Source organism: Siniperca chuatsi, linkage group LG7 (genome assembly GCF_020085105.1).
Source record: "Siniperca chuatsi isolate FFG_IHB_CAS linkage group LG7, ASM2008510v1, whole genome shotgun sequence".
NCBI classification, from domain to species: Eukaryota; Metazoa; Chordata; class Actinopteri; order Centrarchiformes; family Sinipercidae; genus Siniperca; species Siniperca chuatsi.
This window is the reverse complement of record NC_058048.1, coordinates 2,208,994-2,221,045: the sequence shown is the minus strand read 5'-3', so window position 1 is coordinate 2,221,045 and position 12,052 is coordinate 2,208,994. Positions and strand designations below refer to the sequence as shown.

General features: G+C 38.7%; 1 protein-coding gene across 6 annotated transcripts in view; it reads right to left on the bottom strand.

Annotated features, from left to right (window-relative positions):
* sez6b (seizure related 6 homolog b) overlaps positions 1–12,052 on the bottom strand; it is a 313,597-nt gene that overhangs the window by 106,225 nt on the left and 195,320 nt on the right. The gene's annotated exons all lie outside the window — the stretch shown is intronic.

Sequence of the window (12,052 nt, the reverse complement as noted above, 5' to 3'; positions counted from 1 at the left end):
AGAATTGTCTTAATCACAGAGAGAAAAGGAGAGAAGGGAAACCCTTCTCAGTCATGTTAACACAGGGATTTCACACTTGGGGTGATTGGAAAAGGTGACACAGCAGGACATACACAAAATCCCCCAGAAATCATTTACCTGGATGCCCTATTTTGGGTAATAATCCTGTTGAGTAAGTTTTGCTTCACACCACCAAACAAAAGCAGCTTAAGTAGCAAAATAACCAAGTTCAGGTTAGCTGTGTAATCAATCCCAACGTTTTTTACTGGATTTTGACAAATGATATTCAACTGTCAGAAAACCAAGCAGGGTTCAGCCTCTCTAAATTAGTTCACCATGGTCCATTTATGTACATAATATGAATAGAAAATTATCTATAAAATTGCCACAATCTTGGTCCATAAGTCAACCTCTGAACCTCTTCAGTTTGATAGTGAAGGCTTTAAAGGCTTCAAAGGCTGTAACTTAGGTCAACCGAGCTGCAGGATGTGCAGCTGCTTAACTAGCTAGCTAGCTAGCAACGTCAGTTAGCAATACTAATGTCACATAACTTTTTTAATGAAAATTTGAAAGTTTCAAGTCCCTTGGTTTCTTAAAATTTGTATTGTTTGGTATTTGAGTGAGATGAAACGCCATATTCATCACTGGTGCGCAAAGCAGCTTGGGATTGGTTGGGCCATGAAGGTTCCATCCGTTGGATCCTCCAAATTCAGGAAAAGAAGGCTGCATTCGAAGAAGCCTTCGAAATGTGACAGCCTAGTCGCACCCGCTGTGTGCGGTCTTCAAATGCAGCCTTTGAAGGATGTGGCCCTTGAATTGAGACATAGCTTATAACCTCGCTAGCACTTGCTAACATCAGCCACCATAAACTACTGGTCATATCAGACCAAGTTAGGCTGTAGCAGCAAAACCCCTGCGTGTATTGAATTGAGCAAGGGTGTGTTTCATTGCATGAGATTTCACTTTTAATTTATAAGAAGAAGATGTTATTTTGTTACTCTTGAAAATTACAGTCTCATTTTATGTAACCTGCTGATCACTTAGTCCCCATAATAGATTACAGAATCTGAAATCACCCACCCAGTGCCACATGATCATACGAATTCATTTACTGTGGCTAAATCAGTAAAAGTCAACCACATCATTACCAGTTCATTTTTAAGACAATAACATTTTAATCTATCAGAGAAACAGAATCAGAATCATATGTTATGTAGCAATATGTACACATCACAACCATTTTGGCTGGTAAATCTGTCTCTGGAAAAATGACTTCTTTGGGTCACATATTGTATATCACCTCACACACTGAATTATACAATGAGATTTATTATGCAGCCTGCCTTCATATAGGCTGTATGGTAGCTTCCTGATAGGTAAGAATATTGTGCAAACTGATGTTAGCATGATACGAGCATGTTGCATGTTCAACCGTGAATACAATGCTGTCTGGCCTGCACTCTCCTTTCTCTGCCTGGGAACAATAAGTGGCACCAACAACTCAATGTGAGGAATCCTATCTCAGCTAGCACACACGCTCCTTCACTACTCAAGCCATTGCAATCCAAAAACACTGAATGTGTTGATCAACAGCCTTTTTTTTAGTATTTCAGACAAAAGGCCAGAGAGGGAAGGCTAGCTCCTGGAGGGATTTAAATGGTGAAGCACAAAATTGAGTATTTCTGTGGTGTATATCTGTGGAAAGTTTTAGTTCAAGGTGTAGGCGCTATAGCTTGTATAGTTATGTCTGCAAACTAACCAATGGGTCAGTGCCAATGCACTTACAATATTAAGGGAGGCTGGGAGGAGGGACGAGCAAACAACCACACAGACAGTTATTACAGTTATTACTTTTAAGGCTTCTCTTTAAGCCTTAACACTCCTATAATGTATGTCATATTTATTACTGCTTGTCAGAGAATTCAGAAAGATGAAATATATGAAATACATTATATATTCACAATATTTAACAACTAATTGATAACCATGTCTTTCTTTACAAACGATGGTATTTTGACTATTCCACGAAATCGGTGCCTTTTGCGTCCCTAAGAAATAATCAGACATAGAAGTACTATAACAACAAATAAATTTGTGATTTAAAAACATATCAATACTGTGTATTGTTTTATCAATATTACACCAAAGTATAGTCAATTAAATATTATTTTAAATAATTAAAATTGCATTTATTCTGATGAGGGTAAGGTTTTTGGCCTGTCCCTTGCTATGAATGGTCTTTTTCAGCAGGACTTTTAATTTGCAAATTGAATGCAAACTTATACAAAAAACACATTTGCATATTGTTCTAAGTATAATCTTATTGACAAGCAATGTTTTAGCATAATTATACATTATTTTTCATAAAATATAAATCATTTTATCGGTGTCCCTTATTTCATGTCAGCCCTGTTACCCTCACCAAAAAAACCCCCTGTAAAATAATGGTAGATTCCAGTGACATCACTTCCAGGAAGTTACATAATTTCTCATCCAGGATGCCAACCGTTAGAACACAAGTTTCTCTCTCTCTCTTCTATAATTTTCTATTTTTGATGATTTATGAGGTTTGACTGAGAGGGAATATCATGCAATGTCAAACCTGTTAACATTTTTGAAGTTTACATTTAAACACTTGTTTATTTTATGTAATATAATCATTATCTACAAGTAATATCCTTTCAAAGTGTACGACATGTGCTTTTGTGATTTGGTCTGTTAGCTAGCAAACAGCAAATTAGCTTGAAATTGTCAAACCTGTTACCACCACCAACCCTGTTACCTGTCTTGACATGTGGGTAACAGGGATGACAGTCACCTTAGCCACACTGATTTTCCGAAGGTCATCCCATGTGTATTATTTATCTAATGTCTTTATTATTCATTGTGGGTGGCATATGAATATCAGTTACATATTTTAGTTAGTATTGTTAGTATTGCTGGTACACTGAATCTCATAATTAAAGTATTAACTATTTAAATAGTTTTATTTAAATAGTTTTAACATTGTTTAACATTGTTTAACAATGTTAATTTTATTTTGATTTTATATTTTCACTATAATACTCTTTCACAGATGATAGTAGCATGCCATTAAGTGCAGCAGAAAAACAAAGGCGCTACCGCACTCGCCGAGATGCGGATCCTGAAAGAAGGGCAAAATACCTTGAATGGGAGAAGCAGAAATGGAGGAAAGACAGAAAGCAGGGGAAGAAAAAAGACATTCAAGAGTGCAGCGAAAGAGAGCAGAGGTTACAGCGAAGAAAATGGAGAGCAGCCCAGGCAAAGTGTAGGGCAGCTAAAAAGGCAGCTTCAGTTGCACTCAGCAGCCTGTCCACACCTCCAGTGAGCCCAGAATCACAACAGCCAGATCGACAAGAAGCTGGTCCTTCAAGGTCAGAATAGTAAAAAAAAAAAGTGTACATATATATCTATATATATATATATAGATATATATATATAGATAGATATAGATATAGATATATATAGATATAGATAGATATAGATATATATAGATATATATATAGATATACATACACATGTAATGATGAGACAAACAGTATAAGACTAACAGTATAAGCAGTGCATTGAGACATAGGACAATGCATCTATACAAGTATAGAATAAATAGAGAGAGAGAATATACAGACACAAGTATAGAATAGCTATAGATCAAGAATAGATATAGAACAAGTATACTACACAAGACCTAGATTTATCCTAGTGGAATTCAACTAATATATAAGGTAATTTTTTTTGCTTTATGATTACATTTCAGGCAACATCAAGCAGGAAGAAAACATTCAAAAAGACACCACAAAAAAACAACTGTCCTTTTGTCACGCCTGGAAAGAGAGCTGCTAAAGGAACGTAAAGAGAAGGAGAAATTCAAGAAGAGATACCATTGTCTGATAAAAAAACACTGTCCCCAAAATCCAAGTTCAACCGTGAGCTGCACACTTTGCCCAAAGTTGTTAGAAGTCGTATAGTTTTCCATACTGCCCTTACCAAAGACCTCAGTGACCGGTATCACAATGCCAGTGGTGAAAAAGAGAGGCAGTTAATTGCAAAAATATGTGCAGGTGAAAAAATAGTACAGAAGTACAGGCTTAGAAAGTATGCTCCGGCGGTTTTGGGGTTCTCAAAGAAAAGGTGGAAATACTCTGACAAAACCCCACTCACATTCACACGAGAAGCAAACACTCGGACAGCTGATGCAATAAAAGACTGCGTGAGGCTGTTCTTTGAACGGAATGATGTGAGCCGTTTGACTACTGGAAGGAAGCAGACAAAGACAAAAAGGAAACTTAAAAAGTAAAAACGGAGAGAGTGGCAAAACTCAAATTCAAAATCACTGGCAAAAAAGAGATGGAGACCACCACGGAAGCCCTCATTGACTTGTTCAATGAACAGTTGTCAAAATTCAAGTGGCATATTTTTAATATCAGCCATCAATTTGCCTTCACCAGACCACTAAAGAAAGAACTGACCAGTCATGAGTGCATAATACATGTGGACTTTTCAGAGAATTACGGATGCAAATAAAGCTCTGAAGTCCAAGCTGTGCATTTTGGTGCTTCACATCAACAAGCACACTACATACTGGTGTTCTATACCCAGGACCAAATGCCACACCTCTCTGTTTCTGCACTGTGTCCTCATCCAGACAAAAGGGCCCACCTGCAATTTGGGAACATCTCAGGCCTGTGCTAAACTACATTAGACAGGAGTACTCTGCTGTGAAGGTGCTGCATTTTCTAAGCGATGGTCCCTGCACACAATACCGGCAACGTGGAAACTTCTACCTCTTTTGCACAGAACTGTACAAAAGAGGCTTCGCACAACACACATGGAATTTCTTCGAAGCAAACCATGGCAAGGGGGCTCCTGATGGAGTAGGAGGTGCGCTTAAGAGACAAGCAGATGATCTTGTCAGCAAAGGCCATGACATACCAGATGCAAGGGCTCTGTTTTGATGGACGGATGGGTCTAATGGGTCTACAGTACCCTTAAAACATTAGATCTCTTAGAAATTGAATGTTTCAGTAATAAAGCTATGCAAAGTGAATGCAAAACAATATAATGTAAATTAAAAAGTAAGAAACTTTACAGTATTATGTAAACAAATATGTAGAGTGTATGCTGAAGAATGTGTCCCATCATCCCTGTTACTCTGGTCAGTCCTGTTACCATTTTGTCAATCCTGTTACTGTCATTCATTTCATAAATAATGTAAAAATAATATTTGAAATGGCCTTCCAAGTGTTTCAGGTGTAACAATCACATTATTTTGTTTTGGACAAAGCCCTTCTTTTAATATCTCCCTTGTAAATATATATATATATTTCTTAATTGACAGTTGATCAGCATTCAAAATTAGGATGTTTTTGGTCATCTGAATGACAAAAATAAGATTTGTTTAAAAAATACCAAATTTGAAACAACCCCAGTGAAAAATGGGACAAAAATACTGCTCATATGTAAAAACTATTACATAGTTCTAATTAAAACTGTAGTATATAGTGATGATTATGTCTGTAACAGGGTTGACAGAAATATCAAAACATGAGGAAGTAGTAATAAAATAAAAAATGATATAGCCTGAGATGGCCCAATACAATTTCTTGTCATTTTAAGTTGTCTTCATTCCATATACATATTTTTTTTTTAAATTAAACTTATTTTATTTTTTAATTTTTCAAAGTTGAAAAGGCACCGATTTCGTGGAATGACCCTATATTCTATTAACGTAATGCAAGAATTTCCACTTTCTATAAATAGTATTTTCTTATGTTTTGTAAAGGTAACTACTGTCACGAGACGAGTTCAAAATGGAGACGAAAACAAGACTACTACAAAACAGTCTACAGCCATGCTAGCCGCTACGTGACGCTGTACAATATATAGTACGTATAGCAGTGCTTTGCGCTAAATGCTAACATTAGCATGCTAACCTGCTCACAGTGACAATGCTAACATGCTGCATGTTTAGCAATCTTCACCATTGTAGTTTAGTGTCGTAGCATGCTAACATTAGCTAATTAGCACTGAACACAAAGTACAGCTGAGGCTGATCGGGAATGTCATTAGTTTTGCAGGTATTTGGACACTTTAAAACTTTTACTTGATAATGGCACTAGATGAAAAGTCAGAGGCTCACCGAAGTTATTACAACTCAACTTGAGGGGAACATGAATGTCTGAACCAAATTTCATGACAATCCATCCAAATCCTTTATCCACAGTACACCTGCAGATAGAACTGTCTACCCTGCTATATGCTGCTATTCCTCTTAAGATGACCCATATCTTTCTGTGTTCTTCCCAGTGGGATGAACCTCCATTTCACAGAAGAGGTGTAATCACACATTACTACCCAGTATTTGTCCCACTTTTGTTACTATTGTTATTCATGTTAGTATTATCAGTGATGTGTGGTGGACTTGCTGGTGTGTTTTGGATCATTGTCCTGCTGCAGAACCCAAGTTCGCTTCAGCTTGAGGTCATGAACAGATGGCCGGACATTCTCCTTCAGGAGTTTTTGGTAGACAGCAGAATTCATGGTTCCATTTATCACAGCAAGTCCTCCAGGTCCTGAAGCAGCAAAACAGTCCCAGACCATCACACCATATTTCACTGTTGGTATGATGTTCTTTTTCCAACTATAACTCCTCTTCATTTTCCTTCACTGACTTTCAGTTCAGACTTCGAGGATGCTACATGAAGCATGCAAGTTCGACAGGAATGACATGGGGCCCTGTTAGGAAGATTTCCTACTGAGATGTCATTGCAAATCGGGGTTGCGGTCACCACATTTTGAGACATTGCTGTGGAGTTTGTCAGCCATCGGGCGGCCCCCGAGGACTAACGGCCTGGGGCCCCAAGCAGTTGCCTGCTTTGCCTGTTCACAAGCTGCATGTCTGCAGTTAGTAGTCTGAGGGCCTTTCCTTCACTCTGGTGACTCTTTTTTACATGTGAAGGCAGCATGTTTCTGTTTTTTTATCTGCTGTCTATCATTGGCGTGATGCCAAGCATGGCAGACCCGCTGATTATATTTTGTGCAGCAAGCACCAGACTGTTGCAAAATGACCACAGAAACCTTCCTTGCTTAGGTGCACATCAAACTTGTCGTTTTGATTAATTGTTCTACACAGTTTCTACTAAAAATCAACAAAGGGAGAGCCCTGTGTTTTAAGGGGATGAAATTAGCAAATGTGACTGGCTCTCATTGCCACAGCCTCTAACATGCCCATCTATAATGTATAATAATGTATTCTTTCTGATCCCACCCTGTATCCTAGTGCACCACAGGTGCACCAGGTGAGCCTGGCCGCAAAATTATCAAGAGTGCGCTTGGCATGCCCCCAAAGCACGGAGCAGGGCACACTTGTCTCCGATCTGTGCCCCACGCAGGGACCACGAGTAACCTAGTTAGTTAAATTAACAAAATAAATAATTAATTAAAGCACATAAGGAGGAGGTTGGGGTTGTGAAATGAACTGCAGCAGCAAACAATGGTGACATGAAGATATTAGCAAATAATGAGAAGTGTTGGGTTATAATGGCACAGCTGTGATGATTTTGATGTATGTATGTTACTAGTCAGCCGGTAGCGACACAGCTGATTAATGAACCAATGATAATAAAGCATGATGCAAACTCAGTGCTTTGCCTGAACTAATGCTATGCTCTGTTATCTAGTAGTCTATCGATTAGTAGGGATGTCCAAATAATCTTTTTTTTGCCCGAGTCATTTAATATTGGGTATCTACCAATAAAGAGTCCGATCTCATACTTATATTTACTTGAATGTTGATTAAACATGTTGTATCTGACACACATTGAAATAATAGCTGTAGCTGCTAAATCTGACACACCTTGTTTTTCACGGTCCTGGTTAAAAAATATTAAGTTGATAAGCTTAAATTTTTGTTATTGTTGGGACCACTGGGACTTTATAGATGAATTTGTTCATTTTTGTGATCTAAACTGAACTTTTATTATGAAACGCGAACCAATGAACTCAGTCTCCCACAATCCTCCAGGTATTCACACCTGTGTATGAACCCATGGACCCAGCTTTCAGCTACCATTGGTCAGGGTGACCCATGAACCGTGACGTCATGGTTTCACTCTTTTTCTCCTCTCACTTATGCCTGGACCTGATGGCTCACTGAACCTCGGCGTGGTCTGCTCGACGCAGACACACCAAAGAAAGGACAAGAAAGGATTACGGCCGCAACACGAGAGCCTGTCTTTTCCTTAAGATTCCTGGTTAGCGCACTGGTAACCAAGAGTAAACAAGCTTAGTTAGCGCCTGCAGCAAACACAAAGTGTGCCAGCTAACTTCACAAGCAACAGGAACAACACAGCCAGTTAGCGCCGAGCTGCTAACTCTGAGAGGAGGAGAACAAAGGACGGAGCGACTGGTTTCTACTGACTTGCACAATCAGAACACTGCACAGTAAAGACTGCATCAGAACCCCAATTCTTCCCCACCTGGCTCATCCATGGACTGGTAACATAACTTAACTGGGCATAACATAGCGTGAGTTAGCGTACATGGCTGAGCACATGACTGCTTAACTTTTGTCAATGTAGCTTATAGCTATTGATTTGATTTTCACTGAGATTTATTGTTGTAAGAGTTTCCATGGTTAACTTGAGGTTATTGTGTAACATAGTTCTCAGCCACACCACTAAGTTGATGTAGTTAACGTTATGCTCCACACAGACACAGAGCCTTTCTGTTAACTAACTCTTAACTTACACCTACACAGATCACACACACACCTTGAATTGGGCTTGAACATAGAACGCAGAGAGGAAATTCAAAGCTCCCGCTTCACTGTAATTTCTTTGTTTCTGAGCTAACATGTGGGTTCATGCTCGTGCACGCAGAACATACGGAGGCAGAACAAAGAAACATATGCATATTCTTTCTGGTGTGCACCCAGACGTGCACCCTCACACACACACACACACACACACACACAATCCTTGTATTCTTTAGCTTAGTGCATTTAGTTATATTATATATTGTGTTTTGCTTTTTATCTTTTTAATAAATGCTCGTGGATATACATGCATGATATACATCTTTAATGTTGCACAAGAGTGAATGCTGCCATCCTCTTCTATGTTGAACTCCAAATCCTTTATCCTACTATTGATGGTGTAGGAGAAAGGGTAATTTTGGTTATTAATTGAATTATTAATCAAAGATCCAAATAGTTTAGTATATCTTATGAGACTTTCCAAATAGTAAATTAAAAGAGATAAAATTAAAAAGATTATTATTTTATTACACTACTAGGAGTAATAAAGCCATAATTTAACTGAAAAAGAAAAAGAAAATTGAAAAAGCAAATTCAAAATGTTCAAGTTATAATGAAAAAAGTGAAATTTAAAATGCAAAAGCTTAAATGGAAATGCTCAAACTGAAAGCTTCAGTTGTAAAGATGAAATGAGATGCAATGGAAATAATAGACGGTAAACATCAAATATGAAACTCAAAATAGGAAATGCAAAAGTTTAAATGGAAATCTTTAACTTAAAAGCTTAAATAGAAAAAACTAAATTAAATGTTTTGCATTTGAACTTCATCATTTTGCATTTACCATTTTAAATTTAATCTTTTCCATTTGGCATTTGACCTTTGAATTAAATTTTATTTTTTCCATTTTCCATTAAGCATTTGCCATTTCGCATTTGATATTTGGCTTTTCCAGCTGTATGTAATTGAGGAGGCGTGGTCCAAAGGCTGGGTTTGAAACGGCTGGGGCGCAGAGGCTCCTCACGGACAGCAGGGGGCGCTGACTGCTAAAGAGCACACTGCAATGAAAACGGAGCAAGGACAGTGAGCAGGGTCAGAGCATGGGGGTCGCAGGGAGGACTCTTATTTATACGGCAGTGGCTTCAACTTGATCAAAGTGTTCTAACATTTTCGCCGTGTAATCTGTTCGGAGCAGAAACACGCAGCAGAACCGAAGTTGAACGCCAAAGGCTGCTGCACACAGTGCCTGCCAGCTAACTTCACATGCTAACAGAAGCAAGAAGTTAATGCCGAGCTGTTAACTCTGTAAGGACAACCCCTGGCGGAGCGACCGGCTTCCTCCGATCTAGCAGACACTGCACAGCAACAGACGCTTCCACGCTTCCATCTTTCCAATTGAAGCTTTCAGTTTGAGCATTTCCATTTAAGCTTTTGCATTTTGAATTTCACTTTTTTCATTGTCACTTTACATTTTCAAATCATCATTTTACATTTTAAATTTGCTTTTTCTTTTTGAAATTATGGTCTGACTATTCCTAGTAGTGTAATAAAATAATAATCTTTTTAATATCTCTTTTAATTTACTATTTGGACTTTTAATTTGAATTATGACCAAAAATATCCTCCTTAGAGAGAAGACTTATCACTCTGTTGGAGTTATGCGACCTACAGAAACACTCACAGTTGTGAAGTGGTATTACAGAGTGGAGCTTCTTCCCTCACAAGCAATCTTTGGGTACAGACACTGGCAACCAAGAGCACTTTAACCAGACAACAGACAAGATTCATTTTCGACATTATCACGTTACTTACGGAATTAACATTAAGTAGCAATGAACTGCCGCCGGCGACATCTGTCATTTTAACTGTTGAAAGCGACGGTCTGTGCTGGCTAAAAACGAGAAGCTGCTGCCTTAATGTTTTGTACAGTGTTCTTTGCTAATGAAAAGAGCAAAGAGCAGTCCATTAAAATTCCATGCATTTTAGTGGATTATTGGATTGCCAACCTCAGTATCAGAATTCAGAGTCAAATTTTTCACATTCTCAAACATGCTGAGGTGGACAAAACAGAGTTCAGAAAAGATCAGATTGATTTAAGTCGATACCGGCTTGGGACATCTCAAGTCAATTAATCGATTGGTCATTTAGTCTAAAAAATGTCCAAAAATTATCATGAAAAGTGCCCATCATAAGTTCCCCAGAGCCTGAATCGATGTCTTCAATTGCTGATCAACAGTCCAAAACCCAAATATGTGAAAAAAGAAAAGCAGCAAATCCTCCTTTTGGAGAAACTGGATACTTTTCTGATGAATAACTTCTGTGATTAATCAATTATCAAAATTGTTAGAATTACCACTAATCAGTTCGTCAAGTAATCATTTCTATATATAGCCCTATATATGTAACCCTTTTTTGCTATATTTCTATTTACATTGTATGGGCATTTACTGGATACTATTACCCAAGGCTACAATTATCCATTGTCCTTTAGGGCAGATTGATACTGCTGGCTCGATACTTCGATACTCACAAGCTACTCATTTGGTATCAATTCATTTAAAAAAATATTGATAATAAAATTATATCATGGGTGGCTGCATCACTTAAAAAATGTTTTCAGTACTTTTGTATAATGTCTGTGCCAATAAACAACCCTGACATATTTAGCTGACCTGTGTCACATGACTGTGGAAACCTATGTGACATGAGAACCTAGCGTGTAGCCGTGCACAGTCACGAGTGAATGGCAAAAAGGAAACGTAGCATGGTGTGCTACTTTTCACTTGTAGATAAAAATATAGCAAGATGCACTATTTGTTACAAGAAAGTGCCACAGATAGTGGAAGGTGCTCTGGAAAACTCATGTCCTGTTTAAAGCTGCGATCTTTGGTAAGTTGTTTTCATTAATTTAAACTGTACTGAGCCTGAGTCTTCAAAGGGTCCCCATTCTGTGGAAGACATCTTGCCTCGTTCCTGTGCCGAAGACGCCGCGTCCCAGTGGCTCCAAGGACTACAGACCGGTGGCACTGACCTCCCACATAATGAAGACCCTGGAGAGACTAGTGCTGGAACAGCTGCGGCCCATGGTTAGACCCCTCCTGGACCCCCTTCAGTTCGCCTACCAGCCCCGGCTGGGAGTTGAGGACGCCATCATCTACCTGCTTAACCGCATCCACACCCACCTGGACAGGCCGGCAAGCACGGTGAGGATTGTGTTTTTTGACTTCTCCAGTGCTTTCAACACCATCCGGCCTGCCCTGCTGGGAGAGAAGCTGGC